Raw genomic sequence first — 19,055 nt, 5'->3', positions numbered from 1 at the left:
TCCTGTTTGGTTATTTTGTGTATTTTTTTGGTCATTTTGTGTCTTTTTTGGGGCATTTTACTTCTTTTTTGGTTATTTAATATATAGTTTTTGGTCATTTTGTGTCTTTTTTGGTCATTTTACATCTTTTTTGGTCAATTAGTTGTTGTTTCCTTCCATGTCTTGTTCATTTTAATGTCTGGTACAACTAAAGTTACATTTGTTTGGACAAATATAATGATAACAACACAAATAGCTGATAAGAGATTAATTTAAGAGCTGATATCTAGACATTTAACATGGTTTTATTGATAATTACCAAAGTCAATATCAATATAATGTTTTCCATGACTGTATAATAACATCTATAATAGAATACGACAGCTAACAACCAACCAAGTACACATTGGTTTCACTTACAGTAATTGTTGGATTGATGTGCACAGCAAATCTAGTAAAAACAGTCAGTTCCTTCTAGTTTCACGGCACAATGAATGCTGGGGACTAATTAGTGGTGAAACGATAAGGATGTTTCCTCTATTTAACTCGTTCTTCTGCACCATTTACAGCGTTATTGCTGCTCTTTGTCTCTCGTGTCCCCAGAAGGAATTAGTTGCAGAATGCAGCTCTTCACTTCTGCTATCACAGCTATTCTCAACCTTGGGGTCGGGACCCCAATTGGGGTCGTGAGATGATTTCTGGGGGTCGCCAAATCATTTTGGAAGTCAGCTCTGTCTCCACTGTGTTAAAGTGTTCATGTGTTTTAGTCTTTTTGGTCACTTAATGTCTTTTTTTGGTCATTTTGTGTCTTTTTTGGTCATTTTGTGTCTTTTTTGGTCAATTTGTGTCTTTTCTTTCATCATTTTGTGTCTTTTTAGGTCATTTTGTGTCTTTTTTGGTCATTTTGTTTCTTTTTTGGTCAATTTGTGTCTTTTTTGGTCAATTTGTGTCTTTTTTGGTCAATTTGTGTCTTTTCTTTGGTCATTTTGTGTCTTTTTTGGTCATTTTGTTTCTTTTTTTGACATTTTGTGTCTTTTTTTGGTCATTTTGTATCTTTTTTGGTCAATTTGTGTCTTTTTGGTCAATTTGTGTCTCTTTTGGACAATTTGTGTCTTTTCTTTGGTCATTTTGTGTCTTTTTTGGACAATTTGTGTCTTTTCTTTGGTCATTTTGTGTCTTTTTTGGTCAATTTGTGTCTTTTTTGGACAATTTGTGTCTTTTCTTTGGTCATTTTGTGTCTTTTTTGGTCAATTTGTGTCTGTTTTGGTCAATTTGTGTCTTTTCTTTGGTCATTTTGTGTCTTTTTTGGTCAATTTGTGTCTTTTTTGGTAATTTTGTGTCTTTTTTTGGTCATTTTGTGTCTTTTTTGGTCATTTTGTGTCTTTTTTGGTCAATTTGTGTCTTTTTTGGTCAATTTGTGTCTTTTCTTTGGTCAATTTGTGTCTTTTCTTTGGTCAATTTGTGTCTTTTCTTTGGTCATTTTGTGTCTTTTTTGGTCAATTTGTGTCTTTTTTGGTCATTTTGTTTCTTTTTTTTGACATTTTGTGTCTTTTTTTGGTCATTTTGTGTCTTTTTTGGTCAATTTGTGTCTTTTTTGGTCAATTTGTGTCTATTCTTTGGTCATTTTGTGTCTTTTTTGGTCAATTTGTGTCTGTTTTGGTCAATTTGTGTCTTTTCTTTGGTCTTTTCGTGTCTTTTCTGGTAATTTTGTTTCTTTTTTGCTCAATTTGTGTCTTTTTGATCAATTTGTGTCTTTTCTTTGGTCAATTTGTGTCTTTTCTTTGGTCATTTTGTGTCTTTTTTGGTCAATTTGTGTCTTTTTTGGTCAATTTGTGTCTTTTCTTTGGTCATTTTGTGTCTTTTTTGGTCAATTTGTGTCTTTTTTGGTCAATTTGTGTCTTTTCTTTGGTAATTTTGTGTCTTTTTTTGGTCATTTCGTGTCTTTTCTGGTCATTTTGTGTGTTTTTTGCTCAATTTGTGTCTTTTTTGATCATTTTGTGGTCCATTCGTGTCTTTTTTGGTCATTTTGTTTCTTTTTTGGGTGATCTGAACTGTGCGTGTGAGATTGTGTTCAGTGAGTGGGGGTCACGGACAACATGCATGGTAAATTGGGGGTCGCGACTCAAAAAGGTTGAGAACTACTGTTTCTATCAGACGCTAGAAGAAAAGATCCAATAACATGCAGCATTCTTCTTCTTCTTCTACTAATTTGCTTCTGCTTTGTCATATTAAAAAGGAGGATTGTTCTGTGGTATTAATGCACGGCTGCACCAAACCCATAAAACAGCCCCAGCAGTGATATCACAGCACTATTGTCTCCAGTCAGCCAGAACATCATCACCATGTGGAGATAACTCTCCTCCTCCAACATCCTCCATATCTGATCACCACACAACACAAGGCTGCATGCATTCATTCTCTCCTGATTAATACAGACAGAAACTTGTCTCGTTGAATCGCCTACTTTTTGGGACCCCAATTGGGGTCCCGAGATGATTTCTGGGGGTCGCCAAATCATTTTGGAAGTCAGCTCTGTGTTAAAGTGTTCATGTGTTTTAGTCTTTTTGGTCACTTCATGTCTTTTTTTGGTCATTGTGGGTTTTTTTGTCATTTTGTGTCTTTTTTTGGCTATTTTGTGTCTTTTTTTGGCCATTTTGTGTCCTTTTAGGTCATTCTGTGTCTTTTTTTAATCATTTTGTGGTCAATTTGTGTCTTTTTTGGTCATTTTGTTTCTTTTTTTGACATTTTGTGTCTTTTTTTGGTCATTTTGTGTCTTTTCTTTGGTCATTTTGTGTCTTTTTTGGTCAATTTGTGTCTGTTTTGGTCAATTTGTGTCTTTTTTGGTCATTTTGTTTCTTTTTTTTTGACATTTTGTGTCATTTTGTGTCTTTTTTGGTCAATTTGTGTCTTTTTTGGTCAGTTTGTGTCTTTTCTTTGGCCAATTTGTGTCTTTTTTGGTCAATTTGTGTCTTTTTTGATCAATTTGTGTCTTTTCTTTGGTCAATTTGTGTCTTTTTTGGTCAATTTGTGTCTTTTTTGGTCAATTTGTGTCTTTTCTTTGGTCATTTTGTGTCTTTTTTTTGTCATTTTGTGTCTTTTTTGGTCAATTTGTGTCTTTCTTGGTCATTTTGTGTCTTTTCTTTGGTCATTTTGTGTCTGTTTTGGTCATTTTGTTTCTTTTTTTTTTTTTACATTTTGTGTCTTTTTTTGGTCATTTTGTATCTTTTTTGGTCAATTTGTGTCTTTTTTGGTCAATTTGTGTCTTTTCTTTGGTCATTTTGTGTCTTTTTTGGTCAATTTGTGTCTTTTTTGGACAATTTGTGTCTTTTCTTTGGTCATTTTGTGTCTTTTTTGGTCAATTTGTGTCTTTTTTGGTCAATTTATGTCTTTTTTGATCAATTTGTGTCTTTTCTTTGGTCAATTTGTGTCTTTTCTTTGGTCAATTTGTGTCTTTTTTGGTCATTTTGTGTCTTTTTTGGTCAATTTGTGTCTGTTTTGGTCAATTTGTGTCTTTTTTGGTCATTTTGTTTCTTTTTTTTGACATTTTGTGTCTTTTTTGGTCAATTTGTGTCTTTTTTGGTCATTTTGTGTCTTTTTTTGGTCATTTTGTGTCTTTTTTTTGGTCATTTTGTGTCTTTTTTTTGGTCATTTTGTGTCTTGTTTTTGGTCATTTTGTGTCTTTTTTGGTCAATTTGTGTCTTTTCTTTGGTCATTTTGTGTCTTTTTTGGTCAATTTGTGTCTTTTCTTTGGTCATTTTGTGTCTTTTTTGGTCAATTTGTGTCTTTTTTGGTCATTTTGTGTCTTTTCTTTGGTCATTTTGTGTCTTTTTTGGTCAATTTGTGTCTTTCTTGGTCAATTTGTGTCTTTTCTTTGGTCATTTTGTGTCTTTTTTTTGGTCATTTTGTGTCTTTTTTTTGGTCATTTTGTGTCTTTTTTGGTCAATTTGTGTCTGTTTTGGTCAATTTGTGTCTTTTTTGGTCATTTTGTTTCTTTTTTTTGACATTTTGTGTCTTTTTTTGGTAATTTTGTGTCTTTTTTGGTCAATTTGTGTCTTTTTTGGTCAATTTGTGTCTTTTTTGGTCATTTTGTTTCTTTTTTTGACATTTTGTGTCTTTTTTTGGTAATTTTGTGTCTTTTTTGGTCAATTTGTGTCTTTCTTGGTCAATTTGTGTCTTTTCTTTGGTCATTTTGTGTCTTTTTTTGGTCATTTTGTGTCTTTTCTGGTCATTTTGTGTCTTTTTTGGTCAATTTGTGTCTTTCTTGGTCAATTTGTGTCTTTTCTTTGGTCATTTTGTGTCTTTTTTTGGTCAATTTGTGTCTTTCTTGGTCAATTTGTGTCTTTTCTTTGGTCATTTTGTGTCTTTTTTTGGTCAATTTGTGTCTTTTCTGGTCATTTTGTGTCTTTTTTGGTCAATTTGTGTCTTTCTTGGTCAATTTGTGTCTTTTCTTTGGTCATTTTGTGTCTTTTTTTTGGTCATTTTGTGTCTTTTTTTTGGTCATTTTGTGTCTTTTTTGGTCAATTTGTCCAATTCCTCCAACATCCTCCATATCTGATCACCACACAACACAAGGCTGCATGCATTCATTCTCTCCTGATTAATACAGACATAAACTTGTCTCGTTGAATCGCCTACTTTTGCATAATCAGCTTTCTGCAGATAGCTGTAGGCTCTGCAGGAACACCCCCCCTCCCCCTCACAACTCCACCCCTCCCCCCCATTACACCCCATGACATGTGTTTGTTTATTTATACGTCAAAATATCATCTGCCCACAAACGTCTGTCCATCTCTCCCCAAGAACCAATAATCCACAAGATGAAATTGTGTCTCAATATGTCTCAGTATGAGCTTAGCCTGTAAGATGCCCCGCCCCCCCCCCCCCCCCCCCTCGCATCCAAAGACAAAAATACTCTCTAATACAGCTGTTCTCAACCTTGGGGTCGGGACCCCAATTGGGGTGTTAAAGTGTTAATGTGTTTTTCGTCTTTTTTTTGGTCATTTTGTGTCTTTCTTTAGTCATTTTGTGTCTTGTTTTTGTCATTTTGTGGTCAATTTGTGTCTTTTTTGGTCATTTTGTTTCCTTTTTGCTCAATTTGTGTCTTTTTTTGGTCATTTTGTGTCTTTTTTTGGTCAATTTGTGTCTTTTTTTGGTCATTTTGTGTCTTTTTAGTCATTTTGTGTCTTTCTTTAGGCATTTTGTGTCTTGTTTTTGTCATTTTGTGGTCGATTTGTGTCTTTTTTTGGTAATTTTGTTTCCTTTTTGGTCATTTTGTGTCTTTTTTGGTCAACTTGTTTCCTTTTTGCTCAATTTGTGTCTTTTTTTGGTCATTTTGTGTCTTTTCTGGTCATTTTGTATCTTGTTTTTGTCATTTTGTAGTCAATTTGTGTCTTTTTTTGGTCATTTTGTTTCCTTTTTGGTCAATTTGTGTCTTTTTTTGGTCATTTTGTGTCTTTTTAGTCATTTTGTGTCTTTCTTTAGGCATTTTGTGTCTTGTTTTTGTCATTTTGTGGTCAATTTGTGTCTTTTTTTGGTCATTTTGTTTCCTTTTTGGTCAATTTGTGTCTTTTTTGGTCATTTTGTTTCCTTTTTGATCAATTTGTGTCTTTTTTGGTCAACTTGTTTCCTTTTTGCTCAATTTGTGTCTTTTTTTGGTAATTTTGTGTCTTTTTTTTGTCATTTTGTGTCTTTTTAGTCATTTTGTGTCTTTCTTTAGGCATTTTGTGTCTTGTTTTTGTCATTTTGTGGTCAATTTGTGTCTTTTTTTGGTCATTTTGTTTCCTTTTTGGTCAATTTGTGTCTTTTTTGGTCATTTTGTTTCCTTTTTGATCAATTTGTGTCTTTTTTGGTCAACTTGTTTCCTTTTTGCTCAATTTGTGTCTTTTTTTGGTAATTTTGTGTCTTTTTTTTGTCATTTTGTGTCTTTTTTTGGTCATTTGTTTACTCTTTTTGGTCATTTTGTTTCTTTTTTGGGTGATCTGAACTCTGCGTGGGCGTGAGTAGATAGGAACAGTTTTTAGTGTCTGGTGCTTGTTGTAAACAAACAGAGATCACTAAGTGAACACCTCCTGCAGCAGCAGCACATACACACTGTACTGCTACAGAGCTAACTGTTAGCCTGTTAGCACATACACACTGTACTGCTACAGAGCTAACTGTTAGCCTGTTAGCACATACACACTGTACTGCTGCAGAGCTAACTGTTAGCCTGTTAGCACATACACACTGTACTGCTACAGAGCTAACTGTTAGCCTGTTAGCACATACACACTGTACTGCTACAGAGCTAACTGTTAGCCTGTTAGCACATACACACTGTACTGCTACAGAGCTAACTGTTAGCCTGTTAGCACATACACACTGTACTGCTACAGAGCTAACTGTTAGCCTGTTAGCACATACACACTGTACTGCTACAGAGCTAACTGTTAGCCTGTTAGCACATACACACTGTACTGCTACAGAGCTAACTGTTAGCCTGTTAGCACATACACACTGTACTGCTACAGAGCTAACTGTTAGCCTGTTAGCACATACACACTGTACTGCTACAGAGCTAACTGTTAGCCTGTTAGCACATACACACTGTACTGCTACAGAGCTAACTGTTAGCTTGTTAGCACATACACACTGTACTGCTACAGAGCTAACTGTTAGCCTGTTAGCACATACACACTGTACTGCTACAGAGCTAACTGTTAGCCTGTTAGCACATACACACTGTACTGCTGCAGAGCTAACTGTTAGCCTGTTAGCACATACACACTGTACTGCTACAGAGCTAACTGTTAGCCTGTTTGCAATTTGCAGACTGGACGCTAAGGGGTTAACATCCCCTCCGGCTCTGCAGCTGGGAGAGACTGCTGCAGGAGGACTGTGCCGCTTCGACTCGTTCCTACTCTTCTTAAAATTACAAAAACACATAAAAAATGACAAAAAAACACACAAAATATGTCAAAAAAACACAACAAAAATGACAAAACACCTAAAAACGCAAAAAACATTCAAGGCAAAAGATTGCATTAAAAATGCATTGAAATGCTGAATGCATACTGCAAAATTAGAAAAAATCTCTGCAAAAACTTCAGTAAAATCATGTTGCACTTGGTCGAGGTGGTTTTAACCTTTGCTGAAAAAGTCCAAACTCTAAATTCTTCTTCTTCAGTTGCAACACAAAGGGTTTTCCTTGTGCCGCGGCCCCATCTGCACCTACATGTCCTATCAGTCCTACATACATTAGTGTGAACTCTTTGCAGATTGGACACAACGTGTGGTGCAGAATAAGCTGTAATTACTGATATAATCATGCTAGAATGCAGCCATAAAGCACACCAGAGGCCCAACGTTGCCAGTGAAAACTTCTACATCCACACAAGAGCAGAAACGGCAGCGAGAAAAATCTTCTTTCTTTTTTTTTTCTCTCCACAACAAAACAAAAGTATTGTGCTGTGAGGGCGACTATGGCTGAGCGGGCCGTGCAACCTGGAGAGCTCGAGTGAGAGGAGGCGAGGGACAGCAGCGATCTGCAACACTAGTCACGGCAGATGGACATATCACAAGGCCCGGCGCGAAGTTGCTATAACACATAATGTTGTTTGTGCCATGTTTCCAGTTCTCAGCGCTGGGCAACCGGCACAAAGGCCTGGATCCTGAACTGAAACAGCTTGACTCGGTGTAATGAAATTGCCTGGATCCCAAGTGCATCCTCCCTTTTCTGCATCGCTGTATCGGAACAAGCGGCGTTGCCAGAAAAAAAGCCCTCTGAGAAGACGCTGAAGATGCTGCTCGGCCCCCTCGCCTTTTTTTGGGAGAAGATTTGAAAAAATGAGATGCGACTTTTCTCAGTTTATTGTGGTGGAAGAGGAAGAAAAACACGCCAAGACTCAGAGATACAATTTGGTGAATATTGGTCTCGTCTGCTGCCTCCCTCCCCCCCACGTCCTCCTCCTCCTCCTCCCTCCCCCCCCACGTCCTCCTCCTCCTCCTCCTCCCTCCCCCCCACGTCCTCCTCCTCCTCCTCCCTCCCCCCCACCTCCTCCTCCTTGTCCTTCCTCCCCCCTCCCACCTGCTCAGCATGGCGCCATGTTGGAATCCTCCTCCCTATTGTCTGCTGACGGTCAAAATCCAACAGAAGCGGGTTTCACTTACCATGAGATGAAAAGATTATGAGCTCAAACATCACTTTAGTTATGGGTCAATAGCTTAGGGTTTTAATCTATGGCCCCCCTAAACTGCACCATCATCATCATCATCATCATCATCATCATGGAGGGCATCAGAACACAGATCAGGGTTCCCACACATCCTGGAAAACCTGGAAAATGATCAATGATCAATTTAGGAAAACAGATGGAAAATGCGAAAAAAGGTCAAATGTCCTGGAAATGATTTATCCTCCTCTACTGTTAATAAATAACAAGTATTGCATATTAAAGCACACATTAAATAAAAATAGGACAAAATTATTTACACAGGTGTGTGTGTGTGTGTGTGTGTGTGTGTGTTTGTAATTTTTAAACAAATCAAATGTAATTCAACGGGCTTGACAGGTTGGTTAACCCTTTGGAGTTTGGGGCTATTTTGTCGGTTTTTGACTCCTTTTCATTCTGTCTGGTATATAAACCACTCAAAAAGTGTTTACCATGACATGTTGGTATCATTGTTTTCAGCACAACCTCACCTATATGACCTGATTATTATTTTTTTCATTTTGACTTACTGGATCAACTTTTGAACACAAAAAAACACCAAAACACACAAAAAAATTACAAAAAACCCCACAATAAAATTACAAAAAACACCAAAAACACACACAAAAAATAAAATAAAAACACACAAAAAAAACCTATAAAAAACACAATAAATTACAAAAAACACATAAAAACACAAAAAACACAAAAAATGACAAAAAACCCACAAAGAAAACCCACAAAAACACACATAAAAATGCACAAAGATGGCCAAAAAACACAAAAAATGACAAAAAAACCCAAAAATTTTTTTACAAAAAACTCGTAAAAAAACACAAAAAATGACAAAAAAAAACAATTTTTTTTTACAAAAAACACGTAAAAAAAACACAAAAAATGACAAAAAAAACCACATTTTTTTTTAACAAAAAACACAAAACCCCACAAAAAAACATTAAATGCAAAAGATTACATTAAAAATGCACTGAAATGCTGAATGCACACAGCAAAATTCGAAAAATCTTTGCAAAATCATTGGTCGAGGTGTTGGAGAGTTGATGCACTAAATGGGACATGGAAACTTGTGGAAAAGCCAAAACTTTAGAGGGAAGCTGACAGCAGCAGGGCTCTCTGGAGCTTTAGTGGACTCCAGAGGGTTAAACAACAAAAAATGGGCAGTAATAGACAGTTTAAATGTTTGTGTTCTCCTCTTATTACTAGAGTTGAGTGACAATGTCAGGAAGACTAGAAGACTAGAAACAATCGAGGTAAATAAAAGGGGTCAGGGGATCAATGTATTAGTGTATGACATGATAACTTTTCTCTGTAGCGGCTGATCAGCGGCTTTGGTCATTTTGTGTCTTTTTTGGTCAATTTGTGTCTGTTTTGGTCAATTTCGGTCTTTTTTGGTCAATTTGTGTCTGTTTTGGTCAATTTGTGTCTTTTTTGGTCAATTTGTGTCTTTTCTTTGGTCATTTTGTGTCTTTTTTCGGTCATTTCGTGTCTTTTCTGGTCATTTTGTGTCTTTTTTACTCAATTTGTGTCTTTTTTGGTCATTTTGTTTCCTTTATTTGGTCATTTTGTTTCAACAACAAAAAATGGGCAGTAATAGACAGTTTAAATGTTTGTGTTCTCCTCTTATTACTAGAGTTGAGTGACAATGTGAGGAAGACTAGAAACAATCGAGGTAAATAAAAGGGGTCAGGGGATCAATGCATTAGTGTACAACATAATAACTTTTCTCTGTAGCAGCTGAAAATATCCTGTAAAATAGTTTGAGGTTAGGAGTGTGAACCCTGCAGATTCTTTGGAGAATCTTTAGGCTGCAGAGAAATCAGCAGAAAGCATTCGTCTGTCCAAGCAGACAGAGACGTGAGAAACTTTCTGAGTTTTATCCTAAACTGTCGCTGAGTCATGTGTAAATGTTAGTGTGAAATTAACGTGTGCTTTGAGATATTATCCACTAATCTAACGCTTGTCGTGCTGTCGTTTGTTTTCACTCCGTGTCCCGGCTCCCATCTGCAGCCGGTTTGCAGCAAACAATTTGTAATGGTAATAATAATGATAATAATATGAAGAAGGGTGGCGAGAATAATGGTTTAAAAAAACATAAAATCAACAACGGGAAATGTTATAAACAGGGCAGAGTCATTAAAAGTGAAGTCCAAACAAAACAAATCTGTCAGACTAAAGGCCATTAAAAGGCAAAGTGAGTTTAAAGAGGAAGTTTAAAGGAGAAAACAGATGCAGCAGCCTCAGGAAAACATTTAGTGTAAATCTCTGTTTAATCTCAAGGTGTACAGATCAGAGAGTCTGTCTGAACCTCCAAACAACAATAACCGTCCTGATTGGATGCAGATAATCCAATCTAAAAACCACATTAGATAAATATTACACACAGCAGATTCCAGACTTTTTGATGAGCTTCCATTGAAGATCAGGTCGGAATATTGAATTTAAAGAGAAACCACAATCTGTATTAGTGAGACAGACAAAGCAAATATTAACCACAAAACTAAAACCGTAAACACACAAACACACACCAACGAAAAAACAGAACAAACAAAGGTAAAAAAGGCTACTGTCGAATAGGGCTGCACAATTGATTGAATTTTAATCGTGATCACGATTTTGGCCGCCACGATTAAATTAACCTGATCGTCGGCGATATTTCCATTTTAAAATGCGTCCCTCCTGCAGATCTAATCAACACTTTCTACACCAGTAGTCCACCAACCACCAGGGGGCGGGGCCATGTTTCTCCCCTGGAAACAGCCTGGTTGCTGATTGGATAGAACGCTAAGCAGTTAGCGACTATTTTTCCATGTCTTGTCTGTATGTGCTAACAGGCTAACAGTTAGCTCTGTAGCAGTACAGTGTGTATGTGCTAACAGGCTAACAGTTAGCTCTGTAGCAGTACAGTGTGTATGTGCTAACAGGCTAACAGTTAGCTCTGTAGCAGTACAGTGTGTATGTGCTAACAGGCTAGCATTTAGCTCTGTAGCAGTACAGTGTGTATGTGCTAACAGGCTAACAGTTAGCTCTGTAGCAGTACAGTGTGTATGTGCTAACAGGCTAGCATTTAGCTCTGTAGCAGTACAGTGTGTATGTGCTAACAGGCTAACAGTTAGCTCTGTAGCAGTACAGTGTGTATGTGCTAACAGGCTAACAGTTAGCTCTGTAGCAGTACAGTGTGTATGTGCTAACAGGCTAACAGTTAGCTCTGTAGCAGTACAGTGTGTATGTGCTAACAGGCTAGCATTTAGCTCTGTAGCAGTACAGTGTGTATGTGCTAACAGGCTAACAGTTAGCTCTGTAGCAGTACAGTGTGTATGTGCTAACAGTTAGCCTGTTAGCACATACACAGTTTGCATTATTCACTTTAGCTCTTTGGCTTTAGAGAGGTTTCCTATAAATATAAACCCGTGCATTGTATATGTCCTGCTGTTGTTAAAGCCAGAGGAGGTTACTTTGAAGAAAGCTAAGTCTAAGCAAGAAAAAAACCCAAAATTATAGTTTTAAATGTGTTCTGATGAGTGAATATATAATAATCATGTTTATTTAGTTGCAAAGTATAGCAATGAAACTATGCTTTTTTTCTGTACAAATTTGGTCTTGCTTTCAAACTTTTGGCCTGTAGTTTATCAGTGAACTTCCATGAACTCCAGTACCAGTTTCTACCAGGACATCCAGCTACTCTCAGCTACAGGATCCCTCAGCTACAGGATCCCTGACAGGGCAGAAACTCTTCCACAGCAGCGTTTTAACACTATAGAGCTACAAAATGCTCCACATGCAGCAGCTGCTTTGCTAAGTGTCAAGTTAATGTCAAAAAATAACTTGTCCCTTAATCTGTGGAGCAGCAGAGAGATCTGGAGAGGGAAAATTAAAAACGCCCCGTGGTGATTGATGCGGGACAGAGTGAAGGTCTGGACCTCCGACTATCTTTGACTGGTCGTCTGAGAGGAGAGAGTGATTCTTTGCGTGGCGATTAAACTTTGAAGTATAAGGCCACATTAGCTTTTCTTCCTGTGATTTATCACCCGCTTCCCTTGACTGTGTCCGCCGGCTTCAGACACGTGGGCGTGATTTATTGCTTCTGATTCATTTAAGTTCTTGAATAAACATTGTGGGAAGTTTCATTAATATCCCCAAAGGTTGAACAAAAATGATACCTGAGCTGGAGTGAAGTTCTGCATCACTTTGTGCGTAAATATCTCAGACAGGCCAAGGGTAAACGCATTCAGCGGATTGGAGGGAAAATGGCGGCGCTGCTTAACGGCAGAATCAGTTCGGAGGAAATTTAGTTACTTTAGTTGGTAAAAAACAACTAATAACCCATTAAATATGTCACTGTGTGTTCGTTTTTCATGGTTTGTGTCTTCATTTTTTATTTTAATTTCTCGTCGCCAGATTATATCACAAATGAGATCTAGTCTGGAGCAAGGTTATTATAGTTAACGGAAACTAACCAAATAATGAAAACTAGAATTGAAAAAACATTTTTGTTAACTGAAATAAAAATAAAAACTAGAGTTCTTAAAAAAACGATAACTAACTGAAACTGTATTTAGTGACAAAACTAACTAAAATTATAGTGAAAATGTCCTTCGTTTTCTTCTTTGTCAACTTTTTTCATCCGTAAACCTTTTTGGTTGATATGAAATCTATTTCATCTATCTGGTTTTATGACTTATTAAGCCATTTGAGGCAAATCTGTGATTTGTGATTTTGGGCTATATAAATAAAATTGATTTGAATTGATTTGATTAAACTTATTGGGGCTGAGATGGATCAGACAAAGGAAATAAAGGAAACATTTATTGTGACCTTATTGAATCTGGACCCAACAAATACCCCATTACAAAAACACTAAAACTAATTAAAACTTATTTTTGTAATTCATATTTTTGTTTTTTCATTGTTTTTGTTATTGTCGTTATAACTTGTTGATGTTATACATATGTTTTTTTCTATTATCTGCACTTAAAACTATTTGTTATCTTTGTCATTTTATGTAATTCTAACGGTGCAAATAAAATAAACCTAAACCGAAGAAGATATCAGCAAAAAAAGTCTGCAAACCTGCACATAGAAGCTTCTTATTGGTAACCGTCATGCAGACCTGCACATCTTTTAGATCCCGGTTAAAACCCTTTATTTCTTATTATCAAAAGACACTATACACTGTAAAAAATATTCTGTTTAATTTACGGTAAAAATACCAGCAGCTGTGGTTGCCAGAACTTTACCGTAAAAAATACAGTGAGTGGGTTTTCTACTGTAAATTTAAATGTAAATATCAGCTAAATCTGTCATTTAGACTGAAAAATCACTGGCCATTTTATCCCTATTGTGTCTCTTTTTGGTAATTTTGTGTCTCATTTGATAATTTTACGTCTTTTTTGATGGTTTTGTAGGCTAGGCTAGGCTAGGCTAGGCTAGGTTGGGCTAGGTTAGGCTAGGCTAGGCTAGGCTAGGCTAGGTTAGGCTAGGCTAGGCTAGGCTAGGCTAGGGTTAGGGTCACTCACTGCACAATAATAAGCCGGACACTCATCTTCTTCCTTTTCTTGTGCAATAACCGTGCAATATTTTATTTAACTGATAATTTAAGTCTTATTCTTATTTGGTCATTTATCCACTATTTATATCCATCCTCCATACAGTTCTCTACATTTATTTTGCTGATTTTTTTTTCACTTGTTTACTTTAATAGTGTAGTTTTATGTTTACTGTCGATTGCTTATTTTAAAAGTCTGCCAACCTGCACATAAAAGCTTCTTATTGGTAACCGTCATGCAGACCTGCACATCTTTTAGATCCCGGTTAAAACCCTTTATTTCTTATTATCAAAAGACACTATAACACTATATCTTCTCTTGCTCTTGCCACTAAAATCCTCAGCGGAGCGTGGCCTGAACTCTGCAGCAGAATGATCGCCTCAAACCCACAAGAAGCTAGTTTTCCACTTGACAGAAGCTGTTTACGTCCTGCTCGTTAAATCCGTCTCAACAGTGAGACTTTAGCCGAGGAGATGCGTCGCATTAGCGCGTCGGGGATTTTAATTAACGCTAAAAACAGAAGACATTTTGCTGCTGCTCACTTTGACAGGCCCAGATATGAAAAGTGAAGTGTGTTGTCCGTATGAAGCAGCTCACATTCAGCTCAGGGATAGTTGTGTTGCTGGTGTAAACAGCAGCCATTAATTCCATCATTAACATCCCTTTGTGCTGCTCTGCCTCCACAGAAGGCTTCTTTAATTAAATCAGCCAAGAGTGCAGCAGCAACAGTCCCCATAAGGCCTTTATTTGTCTATATGATGCGTCCGTCTAGGCACGCAGTCACGGGTTGAGGGGCATATTCTCACATTCAGCTGGAGGAAGGAACAGCTCCTCCTCATCACTACAAATCTGACTCCAGCTGCTGCTGCACGCGCTGATTCTTTGTGAGGACTACTAGCCTGAATCTCTTATATCACAGCGAGGGCTGGACAATATGGACCACAAGTCTTATACACATATATATTTAGGCTGAATATGCATAGATTTACCCATGTTTTTTATCTCAAAGTGAGAGCAAATGTTCAATCAAAGCCAAATATGACATGTCACACAAGTAGTTTTATTGAAACCATTTATTTAAGTGAACATAAATACTGTAGAACAACAGGAGAACCTTTTTAAAAATCAAAGCTCCATCCTGCTGACGGCTGTTTTTTGTGTGTATTTCTGTGTGTTTTTTTGTCATATTTTGTTTGTTTTTGTGTGTTTTTATGTGTGTTATTTGTGTGTTTTTATGTGGGTTTTTTGTGGGTTTTTATGTGGGTTTTTTGTGGGTTTTTATGTGTGTTATTTGTGTGTTTTTATGTGGGTATTTATGTGTGTTATTTGTGTTATTTGTGTGTTTCTATGTGTGTTTTTTGTGTGTTTTTTTATGTGTTATTTGTGTGTTTCTATGTGGGTTTTTTGTGGGTTTTTATGTGTGTTATTTGTGGGTTTTTATGTGTGTTATTTGTGTTATTTGTGTGTTTCTATGTGTGTTTTTTGTGTGTTTTTTTATGTGTTATGTGTGTTTTTGTGTGTTTTTTGTGTGTTTCTATGTGTTTTTTTGTGTGTTTCTGTGTGTTTTTTGTGTGTTTCTATGTGGTTTTTTTGTGTGTTTCTGTGTGTTTTTTGTGTGTTTCTATGTGGTTTTTCTGTGTTTTTTTATGTGTTATTTGTGTGTTTCTATGTGGGTTTTTTGTGGGTTTTTATGTGTGTTATTTGTGTGTTTCTATGTGGGTTTTTTGTGTGTTTTTATGTGTGTTTTTATGTGTGTTATTTGTGTTATTTGTGTGTTTCTATGTGTGTTTTTTGTGTGTTTTTTATGTGTTATTTGTGTGTTTCTATGTGTTTTTTTGTGTGTTTTTTGTGTGTTTTTTGTGTGTTTCTGTGTTTTTTTTTTGTGTGTTTCTGTGTGTTTTTTGTGTGTTTCTATGTGGTTTTTTGTGTGTTTCTGTGTGTTTTTTGTGTGTTTCTATGTGGTTTTTTTGTGTGTTTCTGTGTGTTTTTTGTGTGTTTCTATGTGGTTTTTTTGTGTGTTTCTGTGTGTTTTTTGTGTGTTTCTATGTGTTTTTTTTTGTGTGTTTCTGTGTGTTTTTTGTGTGTGTTTTTATGTGTGTTATTTGTGTGTTTCTATGTGGGTTTTTTTTGTGTGTTTTTTGTAATTTTTTGCTCCATAAAGTGCACATTTACATAAAAAAATATCCTAAATAAGAATAGATACAAAAATGTGGTTACTGAGAGTAATCAGGTGGATGGAGCCTTAATTTATTTAGAATTTGATTAAAACATTTATCCTGCTGACGGCTGTTTTTTGTGTGTATTTCTGTGTGTTTTTTGTGTGTTTTTATGTGTGTTTCTGTGTGTTTTTTTTGTCATATTTTGTTTGTTTTTGTGTGTATTTCTGTGTGTTGTTTTGTCATATTTTGTTTGTTTTTGTGTGTATTTCTGTGTGTTTTTTTTGTCATATTTTGTTTGTTTTTGTGTGTATTTCTGTGTGTTTTTTTGTCATATTTTGTTTTATTTTGTTGACACGGCCATGTTGTCTTTTCAATCTGCAGATAAATAATATGACTCTAGACCAAAAAAATACTCAAAATGACCCCCAAAAAAGACACAAAATGACCAAAAAATTATGTAAAATTACAAAAAAAACATGTAAAATGAACCGAAAATTACACACAAAAAAAAATGATCAAAAAAGGATGTAAAATTACAAAAAAGACACAAAATGACCCAAAAAGACTTCCAGTAGTGACGTCGTCCTTATTTTAAGCGTTCAACATGCTTATTTCTAGATTTAATAATCTTAATTTAATAAATCTTGTCAAGGTAAATTATCTGTCCATGCAGCAAGATCATTTCCCTCAGATTTACTGTTTGATCTGGTTTTAGACTAAACACATTTTTTGCAGTTTAAAACAGCTGAAGAGGGTTTCTGTCTGGTTCTGTTCTGCAGAGATTCAGATTTTTAAAGATAGTTTTATTTTCTTGGATATTAGAAAGAATCATTGAGCTGTTTGATATTCAGTTAATTTTAATTGTTTTGCATGTCCTTGTCTTTCCCTGCAATAACCAACTGGCAAAAATGAGAAATAAATAACTGGAATTAAGCAAATACGTGCTCGAAACAAGTCAAATTATCTGCCAGTGCAGTAAGTAAATGTTACTTTGTAAGAATTTCCCTCAGATTTACTGTTTGATCTGGTATTTAAACACCTTTTTTGCAGTTTTCAGCTCTTTGTTTTCTTACCAACACATCACTGACTGACTTTGTGTTTCTGTGAGGAAACGAGCAGCGTTTTTCCCGTCTTTTGCGTCTGGTTTGGCGCCCGCTCATCGTTGCGTTTCCGTGCATGCTAGCGCTAACGCTGCAGCCTGCACACATGCTGCTGCATCTGTGTCCTGACGCGTCCTAATGTGTGCATAATGTGTTTTAATGTGTGCATGTGGTGTGTGACAGAGTGGCGGAGCTCCCCAGCGTCCCAGGTGCCGGTGTGTGTGCTCAGCGGAGGGTGAGGACCATCTGCCGGGGCTGCTGGGTGAAAGCAGTGCAACATGCAGGTGCTGAGGTATTTACTGCAGCACGCTAGGTACCCAAACACAGCGGGGGGCGGGGGTCGCGACCCCGGGAGAGCCGGGTGTTTGGCCTAGAAAACACACACCTCATGGTCAAGTGCAGCATGAATCATTTACAGCTCTGCCACACTGGGTTTTTTCTTAGTTTGACCATGAAACGTTATGTATGTATTATCATCTAGAGCTGCAACTGTTATTCCTTTAACCCTCTGGGGTCCCTGAACGCACCGCAGCTCGACCAAGTGTGAGTTTTTGCAGGTTTTTCAAATTTTGCAGTTTGCATTCATCATTTTGAATGCAATATTTTGTCTTTCATGTTTTTCTGTGTGATTTTTGTCAATTTTTGTGTGTTTTTTGTGTGTTTTTATGTGTTTTTGTGTGTTTTTATGTAATTTTTGTGTGTTTTTATGTGTGTTTTTTGTCATTTTTTGTTTGTTTTTGTGTGTTTTTATGTGTTTTTATGTGTGTTTTTTGTCATTTTTTATGTGTTTTTTGTGTGTTTTTTTGTTATTTTTTTGGTTTTTGTGTCTTTTTATGTTTTTTGTGTGTTTTTATGTGTGCTTTTTGTCATTATTTGTTTGTTTTTGTGTGTTTTTATGTTTTTTGTGTGTTTTTATGTGTTTTTTGTGTGTTTTTTTTGTTGTCATTTTTTGTTTGTTTTTGTGTGTTTTATGTTTTTTGTTTGTTTTTGTGTGTCTTTATGTTTTTTGTGTGTTTTTATGTGTTTTTTGTGTGTTTTTTTTGTCATTTTTTGTTTGTTTTTATGTTTTTATGTGTTTTTATGTGTTTTTATGTGTTTTTTGTCATTTTTTGTGTGTTTTATGTGTGTTTTTTGTCATTATTTGTTTGTTTTTGTGAGTTTTATGTTTTTTGTAAAAAAAAAAGAAAGTATTTTCAGTGTGTTTTGTGTATTTTAAATGTGTTTTTATGTGTGTTTTTAGTAATTTTTGTGTGTTTTTGGTGTGTTTTTTGTGTTTAAAATGTTGATCCAGTAAGTCAAAAATGGAAAAAAAATAACCAGGTCATATAGGTGAAGTTGTGCTGAAAACAATACCAACATGGCGGGGTGAACATTTTTTAAGTCAAGGTACCCAAACACAGCGGGGGGCGGGGGTCGCGACCCTGGAAGAGCCGGGTGTTTGGCCTAGAAAACACACACCTCATGGTCAAGTGCAGCATGAATCATTTACAGCTCTGCCACACTGGGTTTTTCCTTAGTTTGACCATGAAACGTTATGTATGTATTATCATCTAGAGCTGCAACTGTTATTCCTTTAACCCTCTGGGGTCCCTGAACGCACCGCAGCTCGACCAAGTGAGAGTTTTTGCAGGTTTTTCAAATTTTGCAGTTTGCATTCATCATTTAGTGATACATATTTTGTCTTTGGTTTTTTTTTTTGTGTTTTTTTTTTGTCATTTTTTGTTTGTTTTTGTGTGTTTTTATGTTTTTTGTGTGTTTTTATGTGTGTTTTTTGTCATTTTTTGTGTGTTTTATGTGTGCTTTTTGTCATTATTTTTGTTTTTGTGTGTTTTATGTGTTTTTTTGTCATTTTTTGTTTGTTTTTGTGTGTTTTTATGTGTGTTTTTTGTCATTTTTTGTGTGTTTTATGTGTTTTTTGTCATTTTTTGTTTGTTTTTGTGTGTTTTTAAGGGGTTTTTGTCATTTTTTGTGTTTTATGTGTTTTTCGTCATTATTTGTTTGTTTTTGTGTGTTTAATGTCTTTTTTGTTTGTTTTTGTGTTTTTTGTAAGAAAAAAAAAGAAAGTAT

This window comes from Centropristis striata, chromosome 7, assembly GCF_030273125.1.
Source record: "Centropristis striata isolate RG_2023a ecotype Rhode Island chromosome 7, C.striata_1.0, whole genome shotgun sequence".
NCBI lineage: Eukaryota > Metazoa > Chordata > Actinopteri > Perciformes > Serranidae > Centropristis > Centropristis striata.
This window is presented reverse-complemented; position numbering follows the sequence as displayed.